The following is a 13,468-nucleotide window of genomic DNA, read 5'->3' as shown; positions in this document are numbered from 1 at the left end:
GGCCTCTCACTGTTGTGGCCTCTCCCGTTGCGGAGCACAGGCTCCGGACGCGCAGACTCAGCGGCCATGTCTCACGGGCCCAGCCGCTTCGCGGCATGTGGGATCCTCCCAGACCGGGGCACGAAGCTGCGTCCCCTGCATCGGCAGGCGGACTCTCAACCACTGCACCACCAGGGAAGCCCTAGAGTATTTTTTTTTAATGTATAATATTAATCCATAAAATTGAGTGTGTCACATATACATATACGTGTGTATACAACACAACATAATTAGGTAAGCAAACCCCACTCCCACCACAGAATAGAATGTAATGAAGGCAATCACAAAGATCAGTGTGTTCCTCCTCACTGTAAATTTTGTTTATAATTCCTTTCCTTTTCTATATATATAGTTACCACATATAAGAATAATTAAAAATAACACATGCTAGCTTTGCTATTTGGAGTTTATAGAAATGTGGTCATACACTCTGTAGGTTTCTGAAAATTTGTTTACATTTACCATGCATATAAGGCATTCAAAATACTGTATTGTTAATTTTACTGTTTTGAGATTTATAAAAATGGTATTATACTATATCCAGTTTCCTGATCATTGTTTTTTTCTACAGTAATATCCTGTGGAATGGAAAGAATGAAATTAAAAAAATGTTTCTATCCCAGTGGACATTTGAGGTTTTATTTTTCTTTTTAAAATTTTTATTAGGAATATTGCTGTTCATCTTTACAAGATAATTTTAATCTGTTTCCATTGCGATGTGATGTGATTGACCAATTTACATTCTCACCAGCAATATGAGTTTCTTTTAATTTATGTAAATTTCAAAATTTAATGCTGTCAAACTTCATCAGTTCTGCGAGTCAAGTGCTAGGCAATTTATAACTTGTTTTGGTGGTCTTAATTTGTATTTTCTTAGTTGCTAATGAAGTCAAGTCTCTCTTCATATTATTTCTACCACTACAGTCTTTTTTTCATTTGGCAAGTGTGGATTCTTTCTCAGTGTTTACATTAGGTTGTTTCCCCTTTTCTTATTGTGTTGTAACATTTAAAAAAATATGCAGTATTCTAATGCTAATATTTTTTAATTATATGGATTTCAAATATATTCTGATATTTTGTGGCTTTTCACTTGTCAAAGCCCTCTAGCAAGAGACTACCAGGAACACAACAGTAGTTAAATATGTTTGCTATTCATTGCTTACTACTGTGAAGGAGAATCCACAGCATGGGAACCATGGATACTCCAGAAAGAGAGTGATATAAAAGTCTTTTTACAGGATTTGGGCTTTTGTTAGGTAATTTTGGAGAGAGTTTAAGGAAGTGAGTGTTGCTCTGGATTGGATTCTGTCGTGAAGTTCTGTTAATTCTGTGATTGGGTAACTCGATAAATCTTACCTGAAAGGCAGGAAGATAAATGTGAGGCTAAAACTATAATTGGTAAGAGGCAGCAGTCATTCATATTACCCAGTGTAGGGGGATGTTTGGTTATATTTGTGATCTGGAGAGTGTTTGTATTTTGACATCATTGTGGAGTAGTCTAAATAAGGTTCCCAGATATATCCATGTTCTAATGCCCACACCCTGTGTATGTTACTTGATATGACAAGAGAAACTTTTCAGATGTAATTAAGTTAAAGATTTTTTTAGATGGGGGATTATACTGGCAATCTGAGTGGGTCCTGAACATAGTCTGAAGTGTTTTTATAAGAGGGAGTTATAGGAAGATTTGACTGTAGAAGAGAAGGCAATGTGAACCAGAGATTGCAGTGATGTGGATACAAGCCAAAGAAAGTTGGCAGCCACTAGAATCTGTCAGAAGAAAGAAAGAGTTTTTCCTCTGGAGCCTCCAGAATGCACCAATTCTGCCCACACTTTGATTTTAGCCCTATGACTCACTTTGTGGACCATTATACATCACAAATCATTAACTTCTATTTAGTAGTAGAGCAGATGTTTTAACACACATAGTCAGTAGGAGCTAAGTTCATTCTCATGATTCCAAATGCAGTTGCACAAATGAAAAACTGCATGGTTGTTTTCGTTCTTTTTGCCCTTATCAATTATTCCCAACAATATCTCTGCAAATGCTATATAAGTATTTGAGTTATTTTTTAAAAAATCACAAAATCTGTGAAATTTGTTAGCTATTCACTTTTAGCTCTAAGGACCTTGATTGATTTTAATAGATAATGATATTTTGACCTGCTATATGCTATTATGCTTTGAATCTTAATGCCCACTGAGATCTTCAAATGGTTGATGTAATGAATAACTGTGGAAACTTACTTGGCATAAAATATTTGAACATAGTTCCAGCCTTCCCTACAGTTATGGATAACAGAATTTACCTCAAGTCAGGCAAAGGATAAAGTTAAACTGTATCTTCCATGAAAGATAGTATTTATACAATGAATCAACATTTACTAATAACTAGTAATGGAATTAGTTTCAAATATGGAAAAAAATCACTCAGAAGAATAGCTAAATAGTTTTCAGTTCCTCTGTATCCATTGTTGTCATGACATGAACTATGAAGAACAGTAGAATAGAATGTTACTTTAACAGTCCCAAATGAATCACAGTTTCCGGTAGCCAAGCTCTTATGGAGGTTTCCTTTATATGACTCTGGTCTTTGCTCTGCATTTTGGCTTTGGCCAATGGGCCATCAGAGAAGATGACACAAGCAGAAGTTTAATAAGTTCCTGAGCATTGGGGGTTTTCCATTTGAAACATTCCTGTAACCATGTTAGAAACTCATGGTTTGACTCCAACCACTGTTTGGAGACACTACGTGGAGAGAGAAACTAGCCAACAGCCATCACCCAGACCCAGACATGTGAGTACAGCCATCTCAAACCCTATCCACAGAAGGGATATCTCAGTTCTCTAGGAGAGCTTTTAATAATCTTATCATCAAGAAGATATTTCATTAGAAAATATAAATATTATGACTGGTACAATAAATACTTCAATGCAAAATGAGTTTTATATTATCAGTTTTTTGTAACTTTGTAATAAGTATTTTTTTTATATTGGAGTACAGTGGATTAACAATGTTGTGTTAGTTTCAGGTGTACAACAAAGTGATTCAGTTATACATATTATATTACCAATTTTTATTGGTGAAAAGCCCCTCAATCACATACTCTTAAAGTATCTATTGTTACATTTATCCATGTACCTATATATCTGGTATTCTCCCTAATTAACCCCATGAAATGCACACATATCTGGTAGGCGATCATAGTTTTTTATTGTCCTTGATCTGATCAAGTCTTAGCTTTTATTCATCACTAATTTCTTCACCCTTAGAAAAAAGACAGTGTAAATATTCCTGCTTTTTTTTTTGTCCTTTCTAGGGTAAACTGCCAAAGCCTTAACACAATATGTTGAATAATTCAGTGTTTTCCACAGTATGATATAAATACCATTAACTATGGTCAAAATTACTCTAGAAGGTACCCACTTTCTTATAAGAAGATAGTATCTGGTCATAGTCTAGATGTAGAAAATAAGAGAGAAAATATGAAAACAATCACTTTAGAAGAAAATAAAATTACATCCATTTTCATAGTACACGCACATTAATGTCAATAGAATAGATTACTAAACAAAAAATAATATAAAATTATATAGCAGAGAATGATTGTAGAATCAGGTGGATGGGTAAGGTTGTCCCCACACCTGGCCTGAAACCAAGAAGCCTTAAAGGTGAATGTTGACAGATTTTTATCTTATTACCAAATAATTCATCACACATTAATTTAAAAGATAGAACATAGTTATGACATACATTTCATGTGAAAATAAAGCAGTTTCTATGAAAAAATTTTAAAGGCTATAATCTGATATTTGAGAAGTAGAAACATAAATGACTAATAAACATTCACAAATCTTATGAATTAGTAAGGTAACAGAAAACTATAACAATGAAATATCATTTATAAGACTAAAAAATGTAAACACTTTACCACTATTAAGTTTATAGACGGCACTGATAAACAGATTCTACTGATGGAAACTTTAACTGAATAAACTTTTCGAGACCATTTGTCACTAGTGTCCACTGAAAAAAATGCACAACTTAAAAGTTGAGAATTATGTTTTATTCGGTGGACATTCTTACAACTTAAGCCTAAGACATGAGCATCTCAGACAGCTCTGAGGGACTGTTCCCAAGAGGTAAGGGAGGAGCCAGGATACGTAGGAGTTTTTGCCAAAAAACAAAACATTGGAACATCAAAAGATTACTGTTAATTAAAGAAAAAAAAGACATCTCAAGGTAATGAATTTAGTACTTTTCTTTGTATGGGCTCATTGAAATTGTTCTTTTGATATGCACCTTAGCTATCTAGGGCCAGTATCCTGTTTTTCTCCATCCTGAATCCCCTCAGGGTGCACAGTGGGGGCAGCTGCAGTGGCCGATGGCTTGATGGCTGAAACATCATTTGTTTACCTATATGGCAGGTGACGTTCTTTGTCCACGATATCTATCAAAATTTGAAATGATCATATATTCTGATGACAGTCTCATTACCTCACCCTAAGGAGTAAGGATATGACCAGCTCACAAAGCCAATCTTACATTTTTAGGAATTTAATAAGGCAGTTTATAAACCAAGTCTTTTTTATTTTATTTTCCCCTCCCCCTCCCCGACCAATTCATTTTTAAAAATTAAATTACATGAACTTAGAATTAAATTATGTTTTAAGCAAAAGTAATCACTCGAAATTCATGACTACCTAATTATTCCTCTACATTTTACTGTCATCTATGCTCTTAAAATTATTTATGTTTATTCTCTTGTTTCTGTATAGTGGAATTATTCCATTTTATGGTGTACAACTGCTTATTTCCTCTCAATTCCATTTATGGTGTCATGCTGGTAGCTTGATCTGAGCTGTGGTGGAAGTGTTTACACCATGGAGAATAAGTTTGTTTTTATACATGTTTGCATACATAAATTGTGGAATATTCAAAAATTAATAAAATAGTTACCAATGGACAGGGGATAGGAATAGGTTAAATGGGGGCTAGAGGTGAGAGTGAATGATTTCACTCTTCGCCTTGGCCTGTGTTTTTTTTTTTTCCTTTAAATTTTTGTTAACCAAGTAAATAAAAATGAACAGTCTATAACGTTCGAAGCTGCTAGAAACTTAAGACTTTTGAAGCAAACAAAACTTCCCATGGGAAGCATAAATATGTAAATTAATTAAGACCTGCAAAATTCTAAATATTTTGTCTAAGCACAATATTATTTTAGGTTTGGGAGAGAGAAGCGTTTTGTAAGTTCTAATATCAGGTATAGAAATTATGGTAATTGAGCTTAAGGTAATTGCATTGTTGTTGAAAGCATTGCTTACTGTAGTGGTTCTTTTGACATATTTTAGGCTGAAAAAGCACTGAACTTTTCAGTGACAAATCTTGCCAAATCTGAACTCCAAGAATGGGCCAATGTTAACATTCTTCTCATGTTTTGGTTCATCACATGTTCTTTGACTTCAGTTCATATTACATCAGTTTTTTATATTAAACAGGTTTATAAAGCACCATAGATTCTAGTTGTACATTGAAATTCATGGCACAAACCTACTTCCAGTGTATTACTTTGAATAAAGTCAAATATTTAATAAGAAACCCAGTTGCAAAATCATGTACATCCTCAAATGAAATTAACTCAGTAGGGACCAGTTTGACACCTTGGACTTGTATCTCTCTTTTCCCCATTGCTTTATTTGCAATCTAATTTTCAAATTTTAATGTAAGAAAAATAAAAGCATCATGAAACCATTTAGTAGTTCTTTTTATCAATACTTTGTACAGAACATAGCAAATGAAATAGTGATTCAAGCAAAATTTATTCCCTGAAGCCCATTTGTATTTATCTATTTATCTTCCTTACTCAGCAGAGAGAATTTTGAGTAAAATAAGTATCATATTGCCATTTTTTATTTTATCCTAATTCTAGGAGCTAGAACATATTCAACATTTTTGGGGTGTTGTTCAGAAGTCAGAATTCAACAGCTTGCAGGGGCCTAATTAGAACTAATTTTGAGTTCTTTTAACTTCTTTGGCTGTATAGACTTATTTTTGAGCCCCAGGATGTAACTCATATTTTTTCTTGAGCTACATATCTAATACTTTCGAAGATCAAACCTTATTCCCAGGCTAAGGAAAGGCAATCAGGATGCTTGACCAAACTCAAACGATTATAGAGGAGACTAAAAGAGAAACATATATAAATATTTCACTATTCTCTATGTTTGGCTTTTGATTTATGGTTACATCAGGGCCTTTTGGGGCTGCATAGTTATCTCAAGGCCCACAGAGTTGAGATTGTTTTTTAAGTTATATGGATTTTCTTTTTCTGATCAGCTTTTGCCTTTTCAGAGGGCAGATCAAGTTCATCTTCTTGATTTCCACGTTAATTGTACTTAAACGTTCATCTCAACTTAGAAATTTAGAATGCATTTGCATTCTTCCAAGTCAACATAATATTTACAGCATAACTGACAGGTATCCTCACATATAACACAGATTAGGAGCTAATAGGAAATCTTATGAAATTGAGAAATAAAGCTTGCAGCATCTTGTGAATTGGTGTCACCCATTCATCTTTCAAAGATGCTCAAAAAAAGCAGATCAGCAGTTGTCGCATGGATGAGGGTCAGGAAATTGACTCATTCATTTAACAAACATTTTTACATGCATATCATTTTACCACTTCTGAAGAGAAGACTTTAAGATGAAGTAATTCTGATTTGTAATTTATTTAGCTTTTTCTTTTTCCAAAAAGAGAGTTTTAAGTATTTTTTCCTTATGGGAACTGATTTCCTTGTAGTCTTCTCAAAGTGTGTAAGTTTTTGCTCTCTCAGCTTTCATGCCCATCTTTGTTGCTGTATTTACTGACCTCACATGCCTACTTTTTTGAACATTTTAACCCTTTATATACTATCTTCCTCTTCCTGATATCACTGTGGTGACTCTAATAACAACAAAGATTATCCATACCCTTGTCCATTGACCTTGACCACTTCACATCCCCAAAACTCTCCCTCCCATTTAATTACCTGCTTTTATAGGTTTAATCCACTTCTCACAAATAATACCACCACATCTGAAACCTTGATTTTTAAACATCTCACTTCCTTATCATTATCTCCTCTTTCAGTGTTTTGAAATTGGATGTTGAAAATCTCTCTACAGTGAAATATCAATTCCTTTTCCTGTTGCAGCCTGACTCTCCCATCTGTGCACTAGATTCCAGCCTCTCTCTTCTTTCTATTTGTACTTTGCCTCTGCAATTCTCTTCTTTTTGGCCTGTATTATAAATATTTTCTGTCTTTTAGTTAATTACCATCATGATAAAAATGCATTACATCTCCCACAATAAAGCTAAAAATTATCTTGCCATCAAGTTCTCCTCTAGCTACTGCTCAATTCTCTGCCAAATTTTACAAGATAGTTTCCCAAAAGTAGCGTGTATACTAAATGTGTCAACTTCCCACCTTTCACAGTTCGTCTCTAACTTAATCTAATAGGCTATAATTTTGACCACTGAAACTATTTTGACCAAGGTCATAAAAAGCCTCCCTCTTGACAACTACAAGTCAATCTCATTTTCTTTGTGGGAGGGTCACATTGTCCTTTTAGCAGCATCTGCCTCTTAACTCTTTTCTTTTCATTTTGGGTTCCCACACTCTTCATATTTTCATCTTACCTCATGGCTACTCCTCCTTATCTATTTTCCTGGACTTTCTTGTTCACAACATTTGAGATAATCTTAGAAACATCCCTCTGCTCTCTTCCTCTCTAGCTATGTCATTTACTAGATGATTTCATCAAGGCCTGGGATTTTAAAAATCACATATATACAACCAAATTTTAGATTTGGGGGTCTTCTCAACTGAGTTCCAAATCCACATTATCTGCCTTTTAAACATCTGTACTTGGATGTATCATAGAATAATCTTCTGCCCTTTTGATCTTCTCCAACTCACATCCAATGCATCAGTAAGTCATGCTTTCTCTACCTGAAAATATTTCTCAAATACGACTGCTCTAAGCCTACTTCAGATCATCATCGTCAGTTTCCCATAACACTCTAAGTTCCTCCTGATTAGTTTCCCAGCCTCCAGTGCTACACCCATTCTGCCCTTTACCCACACTCCACCTAGAGAGAGATTGTCAAAGGAAATCTGATCACCTTGTTTACCTGTTTGAACTATAAGACCTTTACCATAACCTGGGAGAATTTTCATGATCCCAAACCTGACTGTCTTGCCAATCTCAGGTCATGTCTCCATTGTGCCCACTCTGCTCTAGCAACATTGGCCTTCTTGCTATTCTTAATCCTGCCAGCTAGTTCTTGTCTCTAAGTCTTTGCTATGTAGTTTCTATTGTCATAATTGTTCTCGTAGGTCTCTAGCCACTAGGAGTTTCATATGCTTCAGGTCTCTTCAAATGTTACCTCTTTAGGTAGGCCTTTCCTAATCACCTTGTGTAAAACTTGTTACTGTTCACTGTCTCACTGGCCTTCTTTTTTTCATAGACTTTATCACCAGTGGAAATTACACTAATGATTCATTGATCTAATTTCTAAATTATCTCCCCCCCCCCACTGCTATTTAAATTCTATAATAGTAGGTCATGGTTTTGTTCATGTCTGTATTCCCAGATTCTAGGACAGAGCTTCATACATAGAAAGTGCTTGATAAATATTTGGTGAGTAAATGAATCCTTACCATAAATTTGTCCAGTTATCTGATCCAAGGTGAATTGAATAAGTGTTTAGGAAGAAGCCTTTGAAAATACAAAGTAGAAACTCCCTCCTAACTTTTCTTGGTTTTGTATGTTTCTGGATGAAAAGCAGATTTTATTAATTATTTCATTCATGAAGTATTTCTAGAAACCAGGTATATATTAAAAAAAAAATTCTACATCAAGATACCAAATGCAAAGAAGCATTATTGAGAAACATCAGTCTCTAATAGTTATTTGTTCAAAGATAGGATAATAGTATTTGATTATAGAATTGATCTTTCTCAGAATTCCTGCCTTCTCCATCAAAATGGACATTCTATTCATGCATAATAGTATATAGGAAACTACTGGTTATGATATGTGATACTACTTAAACCATTCACCATTTTTAATACTTATCTAGAATTTAGACTGATTGTGGATACTTGTATCTAATAGATAATTTATTAACTTATTAAATCTTAACTACTTACCCAATCTTGAGTCACTTATTTTAAAATATGCATTCTTTCTAACAAGGCAACATAACTATATGATAATTTCCTTGCTAGAAGAAAATACTCCTCATCTCTGAAAGCATATACAGAGGCCTTCTGTCCATAAACTCTCTTTATATCTCTGTATCTATCCCAGTAAATTTGTCTTAATGATTATAAGTAAGCATCTCAAATAAGACCCTGCTACTTTCCATGTATGTTTAAATTTAAACTTGATACTTTGTAAAATTATTAGCACCTTCTGGGTTTCCCATGGTTCTAATGATAAGTGGAATAGCTCCCCTTGGCAAGAAAGAAATTGAATTCTATTTGGGGAAAGTCAAAGGTCTGACCTCCATTACAGGGTGTGTGTCAATGTCAGTCCTCTATGTATTCAAAATTATTCTTCATCTGTAAATCATCCTCCTGAGGGATTATTAAAGCACCAAAGTAGTTTAAAAGAAAATTGGTTCATTATTTCTACGACAAAGTTATTTTCTCACTAAAGAATTCAGTGTAGTTTAGGTCAATAAGCTCTTATTTGAGCAAGTTCTATGTAACAAGAACTGGGTTAAGTGCTGTGGAACAAATAAAATAAGAAGTGTCTCCTGCTTTTAAGGAACTTAAAATCTAGAAGGTTGTGTTAGTGTCAGACATGCAAACATGTAGATTTAGTTCAATATGCTAATTTATAAGATTCATAAGATAAAATATATTACTATACAATACATTTTTCTGGTCAAATCTCTGTAGAGCCTTGGGGTAACATAATGAAGACAAGTAGCAGTGACTTGAGAGGTTTTATTAACTTCATGAAGCCATCCAGTAACAGAGATAAGGACAACGTCAAACTTTCCTAGAGAGGAAATCATTCGCAAAAATTTTGTAGATGAACCCCTGACAATATATATTTCCAGTATTTCCTCACAGATTATTTTGAAATGATTATTTTTTTTAACAAATATTACTTATTAAAATAGGCATAAAAGATTTTTGTTGCTTTTGTCATTGCAAAGATTGCTTGTCAAAATGGGCATAGAAATAAGTGGAAACATTTATTAGGTTTCTTTTCAGGGCATGGGGATTGGTATAATTCAGGTTCTTATCTTCCTCTTGCTAACTCTTGACATGCGATGTCTATAGCACCCTCAGGCTACACAGTTCCCAAATGCTTCTGGCCTTTAGGGTGTTAGACAGAGACTGGGGACAGAAAGAGAACTTGTGACGCTTTACTACATATCGCTTGTGTGTGTGTGTGATGGATCACTTAATAAAAATGTAATGTATACAAATAGATTTATAACTTCTCTATTTCTTAGTTGTAAATCTTTCTCAGTTAAATATAATTTAAAATATATACCTCACAGTGTTCTACTGAGGATAAAATCAGATAACATGTGTAGAGCCTAACTCATTCATAGTGTATGTTATTAGCCTGTCCTTTCCCCCTTGGTTGTATCACATACTTTGGGTGCAAGCATACTCAAACTATTTGCGAATAAATAATGACAAGTAATATATGTTGGCATCCTTGTAAAACAAATCTGAAGTATCAAGTAGATAATGATATCATCAAAGTAAAAAGAAATGTCCTGGTTTCCATTTGAAAATAGGATTTAATCTATTTTAAAATTATCGGACATCATCTTATGACACTTTTCCTTTTTCAGTTAATTTTTTGTTATATTTAGGAGCGACACTGAATTCACTTTAAATTGTCCTTAATAAATTATAAAAAATCCTGTTACTTAACACTTGGAGTAGGTTCAGGATCTATCATTAAATGATAAACTCTGGCTTGAAAGTGTTCTGAGTTTGAAAGTCATCTTTGCCTCTCAGTTTATATTCTCTGGGCTTTGATTTTATCATTTATGAGTTTGGATATCATCTGGGCTTCGATTTTATCATTTATGAGTTTGGATATCAATAGAGTTTCAATCTAAAATAATGAAACAAGTAAGTGGAAAAAAAGAACATAGTACATAGAATTTGCACAATAAATGCTATTTAATTAGTCTTTATTTTCCACATTTAAGCGGTTTATTTTGTTACACAAGAGATTTAAACTTCCTAGATGTATTAGTATTTTTGTTTCAAGTGTTTTTCTAATTTTACTTAATCTATAAATCTTGCACATGAGTAAAACTGGCATGAAAATATAATAAGAAAGCTTCATTTAAGATATTATTAAGATATTTATTTTAAGATATTAAGAAGATTTAAACTTCAAGCAATGCCAATTAATGCCAATACTATATTTGTTCATAAGTTTCTTAATTATTATTTTCTGCATGAAGATAGTGTATTAAAAACATCCTGGAATACAGACCTAGTTTTACATTCTGATAGAGCTACTTTTAAATTGCGGTAGAGCTACTAGCTTTGTGTGTGATCTTGGTTATTTGTTTTTTTTGTTTGTTCATTTGGTATTTTTCTTATACTTTCTGAACTTGAGCTTTTCATCTGTCATATATATCTGATAATACATACATCATAGATCATTATGAAGATGTAATAAAATCATATTTATAATTGCTAGCCCATATCTTGGTAATGATAGGTATTCAATTGCACATTTTCATTACTTAAACTATTACTTAGAAAACCAGCAGTATAAAATCACAACTTAAATAATTTATGTATTTATATATAAACATTATATATATATATAGTGTGTGTGTGTATATATATATATATAAACACCATATTGATTGTTTGGCTATTCTAAAAGAAATAGAAGAGGGTCTTATTGTTCTATTATAGAAATATGTATTAAAAACAGAAATATGGACAGAAGGTAAATAAAAATCAAGTTATAATATATAAGAAATAGTTAATGTAGTACCATATTTATTCCATCCATCTACCCAGCCGTCCTAGCATGGATCCAATCATCAATCATTCAAACAACAATTTAATGGGAGGCTATCCCATTTAAAATTACAACTAAGTAGAACACACTAGTCTATAGATTCTGATCACAAAATATGTCCAATAAGGCCATTTTTGGGTCAATTATATCCCTTTTCTGAACTTATTTCAGATTTCTCTTTACATCCTGTCTAGTGCTCATCTTGACTGTTGTTACTTATCTGCTGTGGCCAGTACTTGCACCTTCAATGTTTTTGGCAAATGACACCTAGAAAGCCACACCAGCTCTGAGAACACTCTGAGATGGGATAAACAAAGGCCAGCCTTTGCATCTGTCCCTTGGGTGGCCACCAGACAGGTCAAAATGAACAACCATGTTTCCTTGCAAATAGAGTCTGGGTTGCGAGCTCCGGTACAAGCAGTGTGCACCAGGGGTAGTATGGGCTTCCATGCCAAAATGAGGATGAGGGATGGCAGCATCACAAAGCAGAATTCTTTTGTCACCTAGCCTTTGCCTGGTTGGCTTAAGTTTTTGGCTGATTCCAGAATTCTGTAAAAGTTGACTCTCTTTGTTTTCACCAGCTCATTAGTTCCTTTTGTAGAGAGACAAATCCCTGGAGTTTCCTACCCTACCATTTTTGATTATGTCACTCTCCTGAGTTTTCTTTTAAGCAGCATATATGAAATAGCAAAGGAAGTTAAGGCCAGTCTTTCCTGTCGTCTTAGAAGAAAGCAAGTACACAAACACAAACCATTCCCATGTCGTCTGTGAATGAATACTGCTGACCTGTACATTCGCCCATTCCTGTTTCTTCTTCCAAAGAAAAAGGCTTTATCTATGGCAATGGTATACAAGTTCCTGTCTGCCTGCCCTAAGCTCCATTTTTCTATCAGTCCAGGCTGAACACAAGATGGAAGAAATTTCCCTCCCTTCCCTGAGTCTACTTGGTAAACTCATCTAGTTGGGATTGAGGTCTGTCTGTTTGTATTCCTGATTACTGACTGGAGCCTGGTGGGCATAAACCTTAAGCACTTTCTTTTTTTTTTTAACATCTTTATTGGAGTGTAATTGCTTTACAATGGTGTGTTAGTTTCTGCTTTATAACAAAGTGAATCAGTTATACATATACATATGTTCCCATATCTCTTCCCTCTTGCGTCTCCCTCCCTCCCACCCTCCCTATCCCACCCCTCTAGGTGGTCACAAACCACCGAGCTGATCTGCCTGTGCTATGCGACTGCTTCCCAATAGCTATCTATTTTATGTTTGGTAGTGTATATATGTCCTTGCCACTCTCTCACTTAGTCACAGCTTACCCTTCCCCCTCCCCATATCCTCAAGTCCGTTCTCTAGTAG

This window comes from Physeter macrocephalus, chromosome 9 (assembly GCF_002837175.3).
Source record: "Physeter macrocephalus isolate SW-GA chromosome 9, ASM283717v5, whole genome shotgun sequence".
NCBI lineage: Eukaryota > Metazoa > Chordata > Mammalia > Artiodactyla > Physeteridae > Physeter > Physeter macrocephalus.
The sequence above is the reverse complement of the archived record's forward strand: the minus strand, read 5'-3'. Positions refer to the sequence as shown.